The sequence below is a fragment of the Triturus cristatus genome, chromosome 7, assembly GCF_964204655.1.
Source record: "Triturus cristatus chromosome 7, aTriCri1.1, whole genome shotgun sequence".
NCBI classification, from domain to species: Eukaryota; Metazoa; Chordata; class Amphibia; order Caudata; family Salamandridae; genus Triturus; species Triturus cristatus.
The window spans coordinates 1,304,914,154-1,304,930,281 of record NC_140590.1 but is presented as its reverse complement, the minus strand read 5'-3'; the positions used below and the strand labels follow the sequence as shown (position 1 = coordinate 1,304,930,281).

General features: G+C 47.1%; 1 protein-coding gene across 4 annotated transcripts in view; it reads right to left on the bottom strand.

The window, feature by feature from the left end:
• The window catches only part of SAMHD1 (SAM and HD domain containing deoxynucleoside triphosphate triphosphohydrolase 1), a 1,667,622-nt gene that overhangs the window by 920,857 nt on the left and 730,637 nt on the right, over positions 1 to 16,128 (bottom strand). The gene's annotated exons all lie outside the window — the stretch shown is intronic.

The following is a 16,128-nucleotide window of genomic DNA, read 5'->3' as shown; positions in this document are numbered from 1 at the left end:
CCCTCCGATGACCCGCCCTCCCTCCCGCACAGGCGTCTGCAGAGCCCCCACTGCGCCCCAGTCCGCTTTCACTTTCGTCCTTTACGTAAGCTTTCTTGTCTTTATGGGGCCATATGTTTGAAACACATGGCCCCATAAAGATAAGAAAAGCTTTTACCACAAACGTAAAGGAACCGAGCCAGTCCAACTGGGACGGCTCTAAAAGAGAAAAGTGTACGTCACTAGACTCTCTTTTCCAATGGCTGGCCACCGTTTAGCATAAACGGTGACGCCAGCCAATGGAAAAGAGGGGCGGGGCTTAAAGCCCACTAGAGAAATCTCATCTAACTCATTAAATCTCGCCAGCGAGACTGCGCATGTCTGCGCAGTCTACACCAGGCGAGACCTAAAAAGGGCTTCTGAAGATCTAATAAATTTTGTGCTTCTACACAAGTCCCCCATTGGCCATTACTAGCCAAATTCACACCAAGATATGAGAAACTTTCAGTTGTGGCAAGTGCCACTCCCTTAATATAGTGGCTTTTCTTCTTGGGTTTCCCTTTCCCACATGTCAGGGTAAATGTTTTTTTTAAATTAATGTGCACGTTCTAGTCCTCCCTGTATGCAGTAAAATCCTCTATTAGATGCTGGAGACCATTACCAGTTCTAGATATCAAGACTGCGTCATCAGCGTACAGGTGTTAAGCGGTGGCCAACGTTTTGAGCGTCTACGTTTATTTTTGGGAAAAACTCATCAACCCCATTACTATACAACAAGAACAACAGAGGCGCACGGACGCAGCCTTGCCGAACTCCTCTGGTTATTTTAAACCGTGGTGTGACTTCTCCCCTAGACCCATAACGAACCCTTGATGTTAGCTGTGCATATAACTGCGACAAAAAAAAAAAATCACAATTTCACTGGAAGCCCCCATCTTAATCAATGTCTGCCACAGCTTAGCTTGATTTACCAGGTCGAATGCACTGCTCGAATCAGCAACGCATAAATTGGTGTGGCCCTCTTTCACCAAGAAGTAATTACTGTCGAGTAGATGGAGGTCAATACATTGTTCCCACTTCTAAAGCAGTATTGTGCATCTGTTAGAATCCGATTATCTATCACTCAGGATTCTAACCTTTCCAATAGGACTCTGCCCTTTAATTTGACAGAGCAATCAAGTAGGGATATTGGGCTGTAACACCTTGCATCCCCTTGTCCCCTTTTTTAAAAATAGGGACCATTGCTACTGCTCGAACAGCCAGGTCTTGAGGAGTCTCCTGAAGGTCAGCAGGTCCTGGGTCTGTAGCAGGTGGGTGGAGAGGGTGTTCCATGTCTTGGCGGCGAGGTGGGAGAAGGATCTGCCGCCGGTGGTCGTTCTGTGAATGCGTGGAATGGTGGCGAGGTCAGCGAAGCGAAGTTGGCGGTTCGGGGTGTAGAAGTTGAGTCGTTTGTTGACGGGGAGCCAGTGCAGTTCTCTCAGGTGGTCTGTGATGTGGCTGTGGATGTCAAGGATGAGGCGTGCGGAGGAGTTCTGTATGCGTTGTAGTCTTTTCTGGAGTTGAGCCGTGGTTCACGCATCGAGGGCGTTGCCTTAGTCTAGTCTGCTGCTGACGAAGGGCTGGGTGACCATCCTTCTGGTTCCGGTGGGGATCCATCTGTAGATCTTGCGAAGTGTAACGCCCTGAACGTCTCAGGATCGGTTAACAGACACGATACTGAGAACGCAACCACTTGTGAAGGTTTAGTTATTTTAATGAAGGCAAAAATAATACAAGGAATAAACAAAGGTTATAGTCACTGGAATCCTCCAGGCTAAGTACGTTACCAGCCCACAGCACGGATGGTCCTAACCGTCCTCTGCATATACGCCGATCCCGGCGTATGCCAACAGAGGGCAGAAATGAAATGGCCGACAATGCCAATCGGTAGGCTGTGAGGGGCACGAAGAGTGTTGGGGAGAATCGAGGAGTCAGGGAAACACCCAGCCGGGGTCTCTACCTGAAGGGAGCAGCCGCTCAACCTCTTCCTCAGACTGCACCGGGACGCGGAGTCACCTCCTGGTGATGCGTCACCGATACCCCAATCACAAGCAAAGAAGACTGAACCGAGAGCAGCCGCTCGATCGATCCCGTGGACTTCCGAGTCTGTAACGCGGCAAACACCTCCTGGTGTGCGTTACAGCTGGCAGTCCCTGTATCTCTGGTCGGGCTGGGAGTTACGACTCCAACCAGCAAAAGCGCCACTGCGCTTTGACTCAGCCGAGTCAAAAAGCGAAGCTCAATGGTTATCCGGTAGAGCTTCCGGGTCCTTCACAGGTGACGATGGGGCAAGACACGGCCCAGGGAGTAACGACTCGACCTACCTCCGTTCTTGCCTTACTGGAGCACCACTCCGGAACACTGCTCTTCACTAAGCAGGTACGTCGGTGTAAACACAATATCCGACAGCGTTGTACCTCCCGGTTCCTCCCTTTTATAGGGCGTGTTTTCCTTGAGTTATGTAACAGCTCTCCTGTTTACATAAGGGCGTGTTTTCCTTGAGTTATGTAACAGCTCTCCTGTTTACATAAGGGCGTGTTTTCCTTGAGTTATGTAACAGCTCTCCTGTTTACATAAGGGCGTGTTTTCCTTGAGTTATGTAACAGCTCTCCTGTTTCAAATAAACAAGACCCCCTTGGGTATCTTAGATAGCATACATCCATTCATTCACATTCATTCACAAGAGTCAGGTATTAGCACCAATAGGAGTCCAAAAAGGGTAGTGTATATAGAATAATCAGTATATTTATTATGTATCATAAAAGCCGTTAAAAAAACATTAAAAACATTTTATCACAAAAATCAATAAGGGAGACAAAAAGACTCAAAGGGAAATACACAAGCAGACAAGTATTATAATGTGAATCTAATGGGCACTGAGGGATACATCAATCAAAAACAGACAAGTTCATAGGTACATATTTCATCAATGTGTCACGTTTTTCTTGTATAATTATATCCCAAGATATTGTTTTTTGTGCCTTAGTGGACCTAGTTCCTTCTCGGTGTCCAAAAGCGTTGTGCAAGTCCTTCCCATACAGTCTGTACAACAAAGCGACGCGTTTCGGTGGTATCTAATGATTCCCCACCTTCTTCAGGCTAGCACAAATGCTTGTAACACAACTCCCTCAACAGATAATTTCTGGAAAGTTGAAAAGATATATATATAAAAAAAACATATACTTTATATCTATATATACATACACATTACTCAAATAGATTGTATTTCATGGTAATAACATTTCTTGATTGGATTTTCATGTTTGTGTGATGGGGCAACATACACCCAAACTCTAATATACAGACATCATCATTAAAAACAGTGATTCTAAATACCCAACTCTCGTCCTCCATAGTGATGTCATACCTAGCACTCTCGATCATTCATACAATTCCAAAGTACCACTGAATTCGTTCATGCGAATCTCATACATCCAAAATTTCAGAGAGACTTACCCACCTAATCGGGGGTGTGCTCGTGACTTAAGATTGTCACTGCTTCATTAGTGACATCTATCAACAGCCGAATTTATTGTAAAATTCAGCTTTCAATAAAACGGGGGTAGTCTCCTCCCTAGAGAAATATATAACAAATATACATTAGTGTTGTTTCATCATATGAAATTATCTGTCGGGACCCATCTTGCCCTCTTTTAACTCAATACCTTGTGTGTTCTTACGAAGTGGCACCAGTGTTATACTCTGGATAAAATTGTAAAAACGTGCCTTCCACCGTGAATTCTCTGGCAGATCAAAAAAGGGGAGAACCCTAATTAATTATCTGAATTGTTTGTGCTATGATAAAATGAAAATTAAACAACCCCTCTAAAATAGATGAGGGAAGTACCTTGTTGCTAGATTCCAGGTTGTATGGCCCACAGAGGCTATGGGACTCCTTTATTGCCCAGCTCACGTCTGGATGAACACCGCATCCGATTGTTTATATTAGCATTAAAGTACTGCATTTGTCCGGGCCACATCTCTTTGATCAACTATTGTCTTAAATCGTCTGAGGGATAAAACTTGTCCAACAATAATTTTGTTGGAGTCAAACGAGCTCATATATGGGTGTACTGCCTGACGACTAGTGCCAAGTTTTTCAATCATAAACCTAGCTCGATTTCTATGGTAACCAATCGGGTACGCCCCTTTTCCCTTTAGATTACCAGATCTCCTAGAAGAACAGTAATTAGATGCGGTGTTCATCCAGACGTGAGCTGGGCAATAAAGGAGTCCCATAGCCTCTGTGGGCCATACAACCTGGAATCTAGCAACAAGGTACTTCCCTCATCTATTTTAGAGGGGTTGTTTAATTTTCATTTTATCATAGCACAAACAATTCAGATAATTAATTAGGGTTCTCCCCTTTTTTGATCTGCCAGAGAATTCACGGCGGAAGGCACGTTTTTACAATTTTATCCAGAGTATAACACTGGTGCCACTTCGTAAGAACACACAAGGTATTGAGTTAAAAGAGGGCAAGATGGGTCCCGACAGATAATTTCATATGATGAAACAACACTAATGTATATTTGTTATATATTTCTCTAGGGAGGAGACTACCCCCGTTTTATTGAAAGCTGAACTTTACAATAAATTCGGCTGTTGATAGATGTCACTAATGAAGCAGTGACAATCTTAAGTCACAAGCACACCCCCGATTAGGTGGGTAAGTCTCTCTGAAATTTTGGATGTATGAGATTCGCATGAACGAATTCAGTGGTACTTTGGAATTGTATGAATGATCGAGAGTGCTAGGTATGACATCACTATGGAGGACGAGAGTTGGGTATTTAGAATCACTGTTTTTAATGATGATGTCTGTATATTAGAGTTTGGGTGTATGTTGCCCCATCACACAAACATGAAAATCCAATCAAGAAATGTTATTACCATGAAATACAATCTATTTGAGTAATGTGTATGTATATATAGATATAAAGTATATGTTTTTTTTATATATATATCTTTTCAACTTTCCAGAAATTATCTGTTGAGGGAGTTGTGTTACAAGCATTTGTGCTAGCCTGAAGAAGGTGGGGAATCATTAGATACCACCGAAACGCGTCGCTTTGTTGTACAGACTGTATGGGAAGGACTTACACAACGCTTTTGGACACCGAGAAGGAACTAGGTCCACTAAGGCACAAAAAACAATATCTTGGGATATAATTATACAAGAAAAACGTGACACATTGATGAAATATGTACCTATGAACTTGTCTGTTTTTGATTGATGTATCCCTCAGTGCCCATTAGATTCACATTATAATACTTGTCTGCTTGTGTACTTCCCTTTGAGTCTTTTTGTCTCCCTTATTGATTTTTGTGATAAAATGTTTTTAATGTTTTTTTAACGGCTTTTATGATACATAATAAATATACTGATTATTCTATATACACTACCCTTTTTGGACTCCTATTGGTGCTAATACCTGACTCTTGTGAATGAATGTGAATGAATGGATGTATGCTATCTAAGATACCCAAGGGGGTCTTGTTTATTTGACATAGTGTCTTTATTTGGTGTCCTGTTCCCCTTGGTGTAGTGGGACCCCTCTCTTTTGTTTTTCAACAGCTCTCCTGTTTACATAACCTCTCAACCGCTAAGCATCCTGGGAGATGTAGTCCGTTTTCGCTGGTTACCGTTTTCCTCCTCTCGCATGACAGGAATTCTTGACAGTACATCCTCCCTCTCAGCGGCTCCCCACGGGTCCAGCGCTGGCAGGAAAACGCCGATGGAACAAGGAGACCAAGCGCGGAGCACGAACCCCTTCAGCCGGTTCCCATGACTGCTCCTCCGGGCCATAGCCTTTCCACGCAACCAGGTACCACAGCTTCCCCCTGCGCCATTTGGACGCCCGTATGCCCGACACTTCATACTCCACCTCCGACTCCACGCATACCGGCCTAGGTGTCCCAGACGGCTTGGAGGGTGCTGGTTTGAGCAATGATACATGAAAGACAGGGTGTATCCGCAATGACTGGGGCAAGCACACCTTCATGTTCACGGGACCCATACACTTGGTAATTCGATAGGGGCCCATGTACTTGGGATGGAACACACTGTTCTTTCGAAACCTCATGTTTCTTGTGGATATCCAGACGTAGTCTCCAGTGCGGTACAGTGGCCCGGGCCTTCTCTTCCTGTCTGCCGCAGCCTTGTATCTTCTCTTGGCCTCTATTAGGATAGCCCTTGAGCGCATCAACGTGTCTTTTATGTGTGCCACCCTGTCCGCTGTGGCGGGAATCCTGTCCTCTCTGAACGGATGTAGAAATGGCAAGAACCTGGGATGTTGGCCATAGTTCCTATAGAACGGAGATGACTGTGTGGAGCTGTGAGTGGCGTTGTTATAGGCTATCTCTGCAACCCATAGCAAGTCGACCCATTCTTCCCTGCCCTGGTCCACAAAACATCGCAGATACTGTTTGAGCGTTTGGTTCAGGCGCTCGGTTTGGCCGTCCGTTTGAGGGTGGTAGCTGGTGGACAGGGCGGTCTTAACATGCAGCGCAGTGCACCAAGTCTTCCAGAATTGCGCAGTAGACTGCGACCCCCGGTCCGACACGATCACCCCAGGTAATCCATGCAGTCGTACCACATTCTTTAGGAGTAGTGACGCCAATTCCCCGGCCGTAGGGACTCTCTTGCAGGGGATGAAGTGCCCCATTTTCGTCAAGTAATCCACCACCACCAGTATTGCCGTCATCCCCTGGTCTACCGGTAGGCCCACCACGAAGTCCAGTGATATGCTATCCCATGGTCTATCCGGGGTCGGAAGTGGATGTAAGAGCCCTTGGGTTCGGCCATGGTCGGCCTTCATGGTAGCACACGTAGGACACTCCTGTCCCCACCTCCTGACATCCACTCTCATGGTTGGCCACCAGAAATGCCGTCCCATGCTAGCCACCGTTTTTTCAAAGCCCAAATGACCTGCGCATGGAGAGTCATGGCACCAGATGAATGCTTGTTTCCTTAGCCTAGGCGTGGGTATCAATAGGCACCTGCCCTTCAGGGGTATCCCGTCCTTCAGCTGCCATTCTCTGTGACTGAGGAGCCACCTCCGCCATGCGAATGACCTGATCCCTCTCTTTATTCCCCTCAGGAAAGTATCCGGTTGGATAACCCCCAATACCATCCTCGGGGAAATGATGGAACGCTCGGTCGCAGGCAATGGATCCTTAACTGCAGATTGACGGGACAGGGCGTCCGCCTTCCGGTTTTCCGTCCCCGGCCGATATGTGATGCGGAAGTTGAACCCCGCAAAGAAGATCATCCACCGCAGCTGTCTGGGAGAAAGGTGTCTCGTGGCCGTCATGAACTGTAGGTTCCGATGGTCCGTGTACACCGATACCACATGTCTTGCCCCCATCAACCAATGCCTCCATTCGGTGAAGGCGTCCTTGATTGCGAGAAGCTCCTTCTCCGCAATATGGTAGTTGCGTTCGGCGTCGTTGAGTTTGCGGGACATGTACGCAACGGGATGAAGCACCCCTGTGTCGTGGTTGCGTTGGGACAAGATAGCCCCCAGCGCCACATCCGATGCGTCCGCTTCCACCACGTAGGGGAGATCCGGATCGGGGTGAGCCAACACCGGCGCCTTACCAAAGGCGCTTTTCAGGGCCTCAAAGGCTGTGTTCGCTTCAGGGGACCAGACAAACTCCTTGGACTTCCTCAGTAGCTGTGTGATTGGGGCCACCAATCCTGAAAATCCATCTATAAACCGCCTGTAAAAGTTGGCGAAGCCAATGAAACTTTGGACGTCCTTCACGCTTTGGGGCACCGGCCATTCTTTCACCGCCTTGATCTTTCGTTCTGCCATCTCCTGTCCCTCTGGACTCAGCATCACTCCGAGGAATTCCACGGATGTGACGTGGAAGTCACACTTGCTGAGTTTACAAAACAGCATGTTTTCCCTCAGCTTTTGGAGCACAGCTTTGACGTGGTGTACGTGCTCCTCCACACTGGACGAATAGATGAGGATGTCGTCAATATATACGACCACGTAGATATCCAACTCCTCTCTGAATACCTCATTCAAAAAGTACTGAAAGGCTGCCGGGGCGTTGCACAGACCGAACGGCATGACGAGGTACTCAAAAAGGCCGAACCTGGTCTTAAAGGCGGTCTTCCACTCGTCTCCGTCCCTCATGCGCACCAGATGGTATGCCCCTTTCAAATCCAACTTGGTGTAGATACGAGCTTTCTTGACCTGTTCCAGAAGTACACTGATGAGAGGCAAGGGGTACCGATTCTTTACGGTTATCGCATTCAATGCCCTAAAGTCCACACAGGCTCTCAGCTCCCCATTAGCCTTCGGGATGAAGAAGAGTGGCGAGGCGGCCGGAGACTTGGACGGGCGGATGAATCCTAGCTTGAGGAGTTTATCCAGGTACCCCCGGAGATGCACGTTTTCAGGCTCCGTCAGGGCATACAGCCTGCCGCTGGGAACGCTGGCCCCTGGCACCAGGTCGATCTGGCAGTCAAACTGTCTATGTGGTGGTAGCACTTCCGCCTTCACCTCATCAAATACATCCTCAAAACTGTGATAAGCCTGGGGGAGAGCCACATCTTTTTCTGCCGCTGTACCCACCGTCTGACTCCCGCTCTCATCTGCGTCAAAGGATTCCGTTCTTATTCCACAATGCAGGATGCAATACGGTGACGTCAGTTCGATGCGATGTGTTGGCCAATCCACAGAGGGGTTGTGTTTCTGTAGCCACGGCAATCCCAATATGACGCCATATTGGGGCGCTCGGATGATGTTAAAATCGATTTGTTCCAAATGGTTCCTCCCACATCTCATCGGAAGGACCCCCGTGTGCTGCCCGATGGGCCCCGTCACCAATCGCCTTCCGTCTACAGCATAGACGTCTTCGGGTACAGCTTTGGGAAGAAGCACTAGCCCTAGCCTGCATGCCTCGTTGTGGTCCATAAACATGCCAGTGGCCCCTGAATCCACCATGGCCACAACGGGTATCCACTGGTCATGCACTCCCACGTGCACCGTGAGAAACCGGTGTCGTAGTCCCTTAGTGACCGAGTTGGAAAGTGAAGGGATGGATGAGTGACTCCGAGATGCCCCTTCTTTGGTCTGGGAGCCCTCTAGTTTTCCGCCGGTACGTCCACCACGGCTGTTACCGACCGGTTGGCCCGATAACATGACGTCTTCGGTTTGGCAGGGCATTCACGTACGTAGTGGCCTTTTTTGCCACAATATAGGCACAATCCTTGTTTACGGCGTGACTCTTTCTCCGTGGCTGTGAGGCTCGCTCGTATTGCGCCGATGTCCATGGGTTCTCCCTTGGATGCGGTGGCAGTTTCAGGACTTCCCACTGTCACATAGGATGGAAAGGATTTTCCTTTTCTCCCATGATCCCCCTTTCTTTCACTTAGCCTATGTTCCAGCCGTAATACCAGGTTGATAAGGCCCTCACATGTCTTGGGTTGTGGGTCAATATGAGCCACGGCGTCCTTGAGCTCATCGCACAGCCCGTGATGGAAGAGCGCCGTCTGTTTAGCAACAGGCCACTTGGTTTCCGCAACCAGCCTTCGGAACGCGTTGAGATACTGCACCAGGTCGTTGGATCCCTGTCTTAACTCAAGCATTTCACGGTCCGCCGTGTACGAGTCAGCCCTTCTGTCGAAGACCTTCAGGAATTCCTCGCGAAAAGCACCCCAATCACATAAGATGGGGTCGTCCCTGCTCACCAGAGGTACGGCCCATTGTGCCGCGTTTCCAGCCAAATAGGATATAAGGAAAGCCACACGAGCCTGACTCGTGGGGAACGCCCTTGGTTTGCACGATAAATGTAGCACCACTTGTGTGAGGAATACCTGCACTGTGTTAGGATCCCCACTGTACCTCTCTGGTGTTGCCAAGGGGACGGCTACCGGCATTTCCACTACTACCGCAGGGGTCTGGTTCGTGAGGGAGGTGCTGGGCGTGAGCGGGTCCAATTGGATAGCATCCAGTCTGGCTTTGAGGCAAACAGGATAAACGGCGGACTCCAATGACTGCACCTCCTTACTGAGTTCCCAATGTAAATAAAATGGTATTAGATGATGGTGTGCATACTGACACCCCTGCATCCGCCGTTGATGGATGCAGAGAGGGCACAATACACAGCACCATGTTTAGAAAGAAGACCGCATGTAATAGCATTTTACATGCCTCAAGTGCGCATGCCAGCTCCGTCATCTCCAACATACCTTATGGGGAGATGGTAAGAACTAGACGGCTGTGCAGTGAGGAACAAGGATTTAGGGAAAACATCAATGACATCAAACAGCGTTTTAAACACAGGGGATATCACCCCAACGTTCTAGACAGAGCTGAACGTAGAGTTCTTAAACTTCCCAGAACTCAGACTCTCCTACAAACTGACAGAGCGGCAGATCGGAACTCTGGCATAAATCACAAAATAGGTGAAAGAATCAGTTTTTTCACTAATTATACCGCACACAGTGACAAAATCTTTAAAGCTTTTAGAAAGCACTGGCACTTACTGACAGATATCCCCAGACTTCGCACCACCATCAGTAACAAACCTTCTCTGGTGTATAGAAGAGGACTTACACTTAGAAGGTCCCTATGTCCTAGCTATGTGACCACCCAGAAGACAAACAACACCTGGTTACCGAAACCCCCTGTGGGTTTCTTCACATGCACTTCCTGCAACATATGTATCCTGGGACGTAACAAATGCAAAGAATTCAGTTTTAACACTGGCAAAACGCATCAGATTAGGCACTTCATCAATTGCAACACTAAATACGTGATATACACACTGGAGTGCCCATGCAGAAAGGTCTATGTAGGCAGTACAGCACGATGTCTGAAAACCCGTATCCAAGAACACCGACGCGCGCTGATTAACAACGATACACGATATCCCATGACTGAACACTACAATAGAGAACATCCAAATGACAGGTCATTTCTTTTTATTGGCATAGACCACATTCCCTTAAACAAACGGGGAGGCAACAGGGATCTCGTATTGAGACAAACTGAATCCAAGTGGATATGCAGATTGCGGTCGGTTTCAATGGGGCATAATTCGGATCATGAATTTCATTATTTTTTGACCTGAGCTCTTCCTCGTGTTTAGAGATAACCTGACTCTAGAACACCAAAAAATTCTCCGAGAACTTTGCTTTGGTATAAGTAAGACAACTCATCATTGGCCACTCCTAGGGCCAAGATGTTCGTTCTTCCTGGACTTGAGTCCACCCCCACGGTCCGGTATAGCATGACATCGAATGCGCCTGCTTCTCAAAACTCTGTGATTTCCATAGTTCTTTTAACCTTTGTGTCTTTTATCAATTCATTACTGCCCACCTTTAGTGCAAACTCTGACATGTATATAACACGATTAAGACTATACCTATATGTCTCGTCAATTCCTTTCACATCAACCCTTTTCCCTGTTAATCGGTGCACAACCTTTTACTTATTAGACGCTGCTCTACTTAAACGACTGGTACTTGGCTTTTCTCAGACCCAGCACGCCTTAGAATCGCAAAGGCAGTGCACGTTTATTACATATTTACGCATTCGGCGATCTCTTGCCTTTAGAACATTCCATTGTTTGCCTTTTTTTTAACATGATCTATGGCGCGCTCTCTATCTTCTAAACAGCGCCTCCCTCCAACACACTTGTGTTCACATGATTAACATATTTTAATCATGTTTCTTATGCTCCGTAGGTAAGCCTCCAACTTACCGTCATTTAGTATGGGTTTGACCTTTACATCCAAATAGGCCACACTTATATGTGTAAATGGGAACCTTACTTACGTCCCACGCTTTGTGTTCATCGAGACACAAGTGGTGGGCTTCTGGACACCCTCTTGCAACACGCAAATAGCTTGTTCCAACTAACCTGTCATTTAGTATGGTTTTGACCTTTTCATCCTAATAGGCCACACACATATGTGTTGATGGGAACCAAACATACGCCCCACACTTTGTGTTCATCGAGACACAAGTGGTGACCTTCCGGACACTCTCTTGCAAGACGCACTGCTCTGTCATTTTTTCTGTGGCATCTGACCTCATAAATAGGCGCCTTTTTTTTTTTTTTTTTAAACTTTCTATCTTGCTGCATCTACCTTCTAAATTGGGCGCCTTACCCAGCCTTCGACGTTGCAGCTTTTATTTTCGAACATGGCGCGCGTAATACCAATGAGGCATCGCACACATTGTTTTTTCATTTGATACACCTTCTGAGAGGCTCTAACACGACGTGACGAGAATGACGTATCTGTTCCAACGTCACGTCAGCCGCCTCAGTATGTTACCGGGTTTCCTTGGAAACGGCTCATGTCAACTTCGTGAGTTGTGTTTACATTGCGCTAATCTTGCACACTTCACCATAATTGTGTTTGAAAATCGGGCGCATTTTCCATCCTTTCACCGGGCTGCTTTCACTTGTGTCCAGCCTATTATAAGTGAACGACTTCGGAACACACCTTATCAATATGTACCGTAACGAGTGGCTGGCCCTTTACAATATGGACATTTCCGTTCTACTATAGGACGCTTCCCCAGCCTTCGACCACGTAATATTGGACGCCTTTTTTTAGCTTTTATTTTCTTTCTTACGCCCTTATTTCAGACCTTGGCGCGCTCTAACCGCTGATACAGCACCAACCGTGACTCCTATTGGCTCACCCCCGACACACCCCCTGACAGCTCCTGTCAAGACTTGACGCGTACGAGTGTCAAACCGGGTCTCCGTAGAAACGGCCCAAACATGACTGTCATTGGCTAACTATCACACGCTCGGTTTCACCTTGCTGAAACGCGATGACGTGCGCTGATCTTACTAACGCATGTCCGTGCTTTTAAACCCGGCGTCTGCCCCGGTTCACTTCACGGGATACTCCCAGGGGAGGACGCGAACTTCTGTCTTAACACAGGTATGAGGGGTACTTTGCAGACAACTCTGTGCGGAGGGGGACACACGGCATGGTCTTACCTATCTTTAATTTTCTTGGCCACTTAATACCGTTTCGATCATGTGGCATAGGGGCCACTTTCCTAATGTTACTCTATAGTGTGTTTCGCCCTCTAGGCTTACGTGTCTTGGTTTTGTTTGTCATTTTATACTGCTGTTTGGGGAACGATATGGGTCATATACTATGGGATCTTGCTTACTAGCTCTCTTACATTTTCGGTTTTACTCGCTTTACAGACGTGTGTGTCCCCTTTTTTACTCCTTTCATTCCTTTTGTGTTTCTTGGTGGCTCTCAAGGTTTGGCAGGGGTCCTACGTTATGGGATATTGCTTATCACCTGTTCCATTGATTCATTGACATGGGGCATTCCACCCACACCAAATCATAAACTTTCTGTGACACGCATTACTTAAGCCATTGTCCTTCCGACTTTTGGACCACTGACCCTGTTTCCTAAGCGTCCCATCTTTTTATTTTAAACTTAGTCACTTCGAGTACGTTACTCTGCAAACTCTGGTGGATTAACCGCACACCATGGGCAGTCGGAATTCGGCTTGATGTTCCTAGCCTTTTCTATCTGATGAACCAATGCTGGCATCAGAGTCACTTTTTTTGAATTAGAGGATCCTGGTCCTTTTTGTTTTGATCATTTAATTGAATGCAGTGGATCCTTGAAACTTAGGGACTGACTCATATTTTGCGGATCGGATACTTTAGGGAACTAGACTTCGGAATCTTAGAGGGGGGTCAACTCAGAAATTATTTTGACATTAAATTCGTATTAGCTATTTACACATCCACTCTACTTTAACAGATACCTGTACAGTGCCCTTATCATGGTGGCACTGGATGACTGTTAAGGACTGCTCACCAAGCACATCTCGCAACCTACCGAGAGACGACTCCTGGTTCACATGAACTCCGGCGCTATTGGATTGCACTTGCATCGTTACTCATGGTACGTGTTCCTCATGTGTCCTATCTCACTGATACACACCCGTCTAGTACCCTTCCCCCTGCCTCTTCTCCCCCCCTCCCCTCTCCTTCCCTGTTCGTGAGATAATCATCTTTACATCATGGGGCAAGAAGGGATAGACAGACGCATATCCTTGTCACATATATGAGGTCCCAGATAGGGACACCCCTATTAAACCATCCACTTTTAGTAATTTGAAAGCTTATCCACATTAGAACCATGATGTTACAACTGTGCATCCATGCATATTGAATTATTTTTATTCTTTTGTGTAGGGATGTACATTAGTCTTTCTTAGAAGTGTGTTGTTCGACATATCAACAAGACAAAGTATATTCCTGATGTGTCCTGTGCTTTCATTTTAAGTTTATCCAAGATAACATTTATAAATAAGTTTTTATCTTTCCATACTTGATGTCCTTTATATGTATTTTAAATGTTTTGTATAGTATGTTTATTTATTGTATGTCTCTTTGCATCTTTCCAGCCCTGACGAAGTTCTTTATTGAACGAAACGCGTTGGCTGAGGCTCTGTGTCAACAACTGAATTAAAAATAAAGACTTTGTTTATATACCAACTACAGACCACTTGGTGTATTTTACTGATAAACTTACCTGGTGGTGCACCACCCCAAAACCCCTTTAGCATCCAGTCTGGCTTTTACATCGGCTGTTTCTTGCCTGGAGGCAGCCAATTCAATTTGCACGGTCGCTAAAGCAGCCAGCACATCATCAAGTGTTGCCATGTCTGTTATCGACCGGGAGACAGTTAGTGTTATTACGGTCGGATATTTTGTAACGCCCTGAACGTCTCAGGATCGTTTAACAGACACGATAATGAGAACGCAACCACTTGTGAAGGTTTAGTTATTTTAATGAAGGCAAAAATAATACAAGGAATAAACAAAGGTTATAGTCACTGGAATCCTCCAGGCTAAGTACGTTACCAGCCCACAGCACGGATGGTCCTAACCGTCCTCTGCATATACGCCGATCCCGGCGTATGCCAACAGAGGGCAGAAATGAAATGGCCGACAATGCCAATCGGTAGGCTGTGAGGGGCACGAAGAGTGTTGGGAAGAATCGAGGAGTCAGGGAAACACCCAGCCGGGGTCTCTACCTGAAGGGAGCAGCCGCTCAACCTCTTCCTCAGACTGCACCGGGACGCGGAGTCACCTCCTGGTGATGCGTCACCGATACCCCAATCACAAGCAAAGAAGACTGAACCGAGAGCAGCCGCTCGATCGATCCCGTGAACTTCCGAGTCTGTAACGCGGCAAACACCTCCTGGTGTGCGTTACAGCTGGCAGTCCCTGTATCTCTGGTCGGGCTGGGAGTTACGACTCCAACCAGCAAAAGCGCCACTGCGCTTTGACTCAGCCGAGTCAAAAAGCGAAGCTCAATGGTTATCCGGTAGAGCTTCCGGGTCCTTCACAGGTGACGATGGGGCAAGACACGGCCCAGGGAGTAACGACTCGACCTACCTCCGTTCTTGCCTTACTGGAGCACCACTCCGGAACACTGCTCTTCACTAAGCAGGTACGTCGGTGTAAACACAATATCCGACAGCGTTGTACCTCCCGGTTCCTCCCTTTTATAGGGCGTGTTTTCCTTGAGTTATGTAACAGCTCTCCTGTTTACATAAGGGCGTGTTTTCCTTGAGTTATGTAACAGCTCTCCTGTTTACATAAGGGCGTGTTTCCTTGAGTTATGTAACAGCTCTCCTGTTTACATAAGGGCGTGTTTTCCTTGAGTTATGTAACAGCTCTCCTGTTTACATAACCTCTCAACCGCTAAGCATCCTGGGAGATGTAGTCCGTTTTCGCTGGTTACCGTTTTCCTCCCCTCGCATGACAGGAATTCTTGACACGAAGCATGCGGAGGGTGTTGAAGCAGGAGGAGGAGACGGCGTTGACTTGCTGGGTCATTGATAGGGATGAGTCCAGGATGAACCCCAGTTTGCATGCGTGGTTGGTGGGTGTCGGTGTGGCTCCAAGTGTGGCTGGCCACCAGAAGTCGTTCCAGGCGGATGGGGTGGAGCCGAGGATGAGGACCGCCGTATTGTCCGAGTTCAATTTCAGGTGACTGTTCTTCATCCATTCGGCGATGGCCTTCATTCCTTCGTGAAGGTTGGTTTTGGCGGTGGCAGGGTCCTTGGTGAGGGAGAGGAT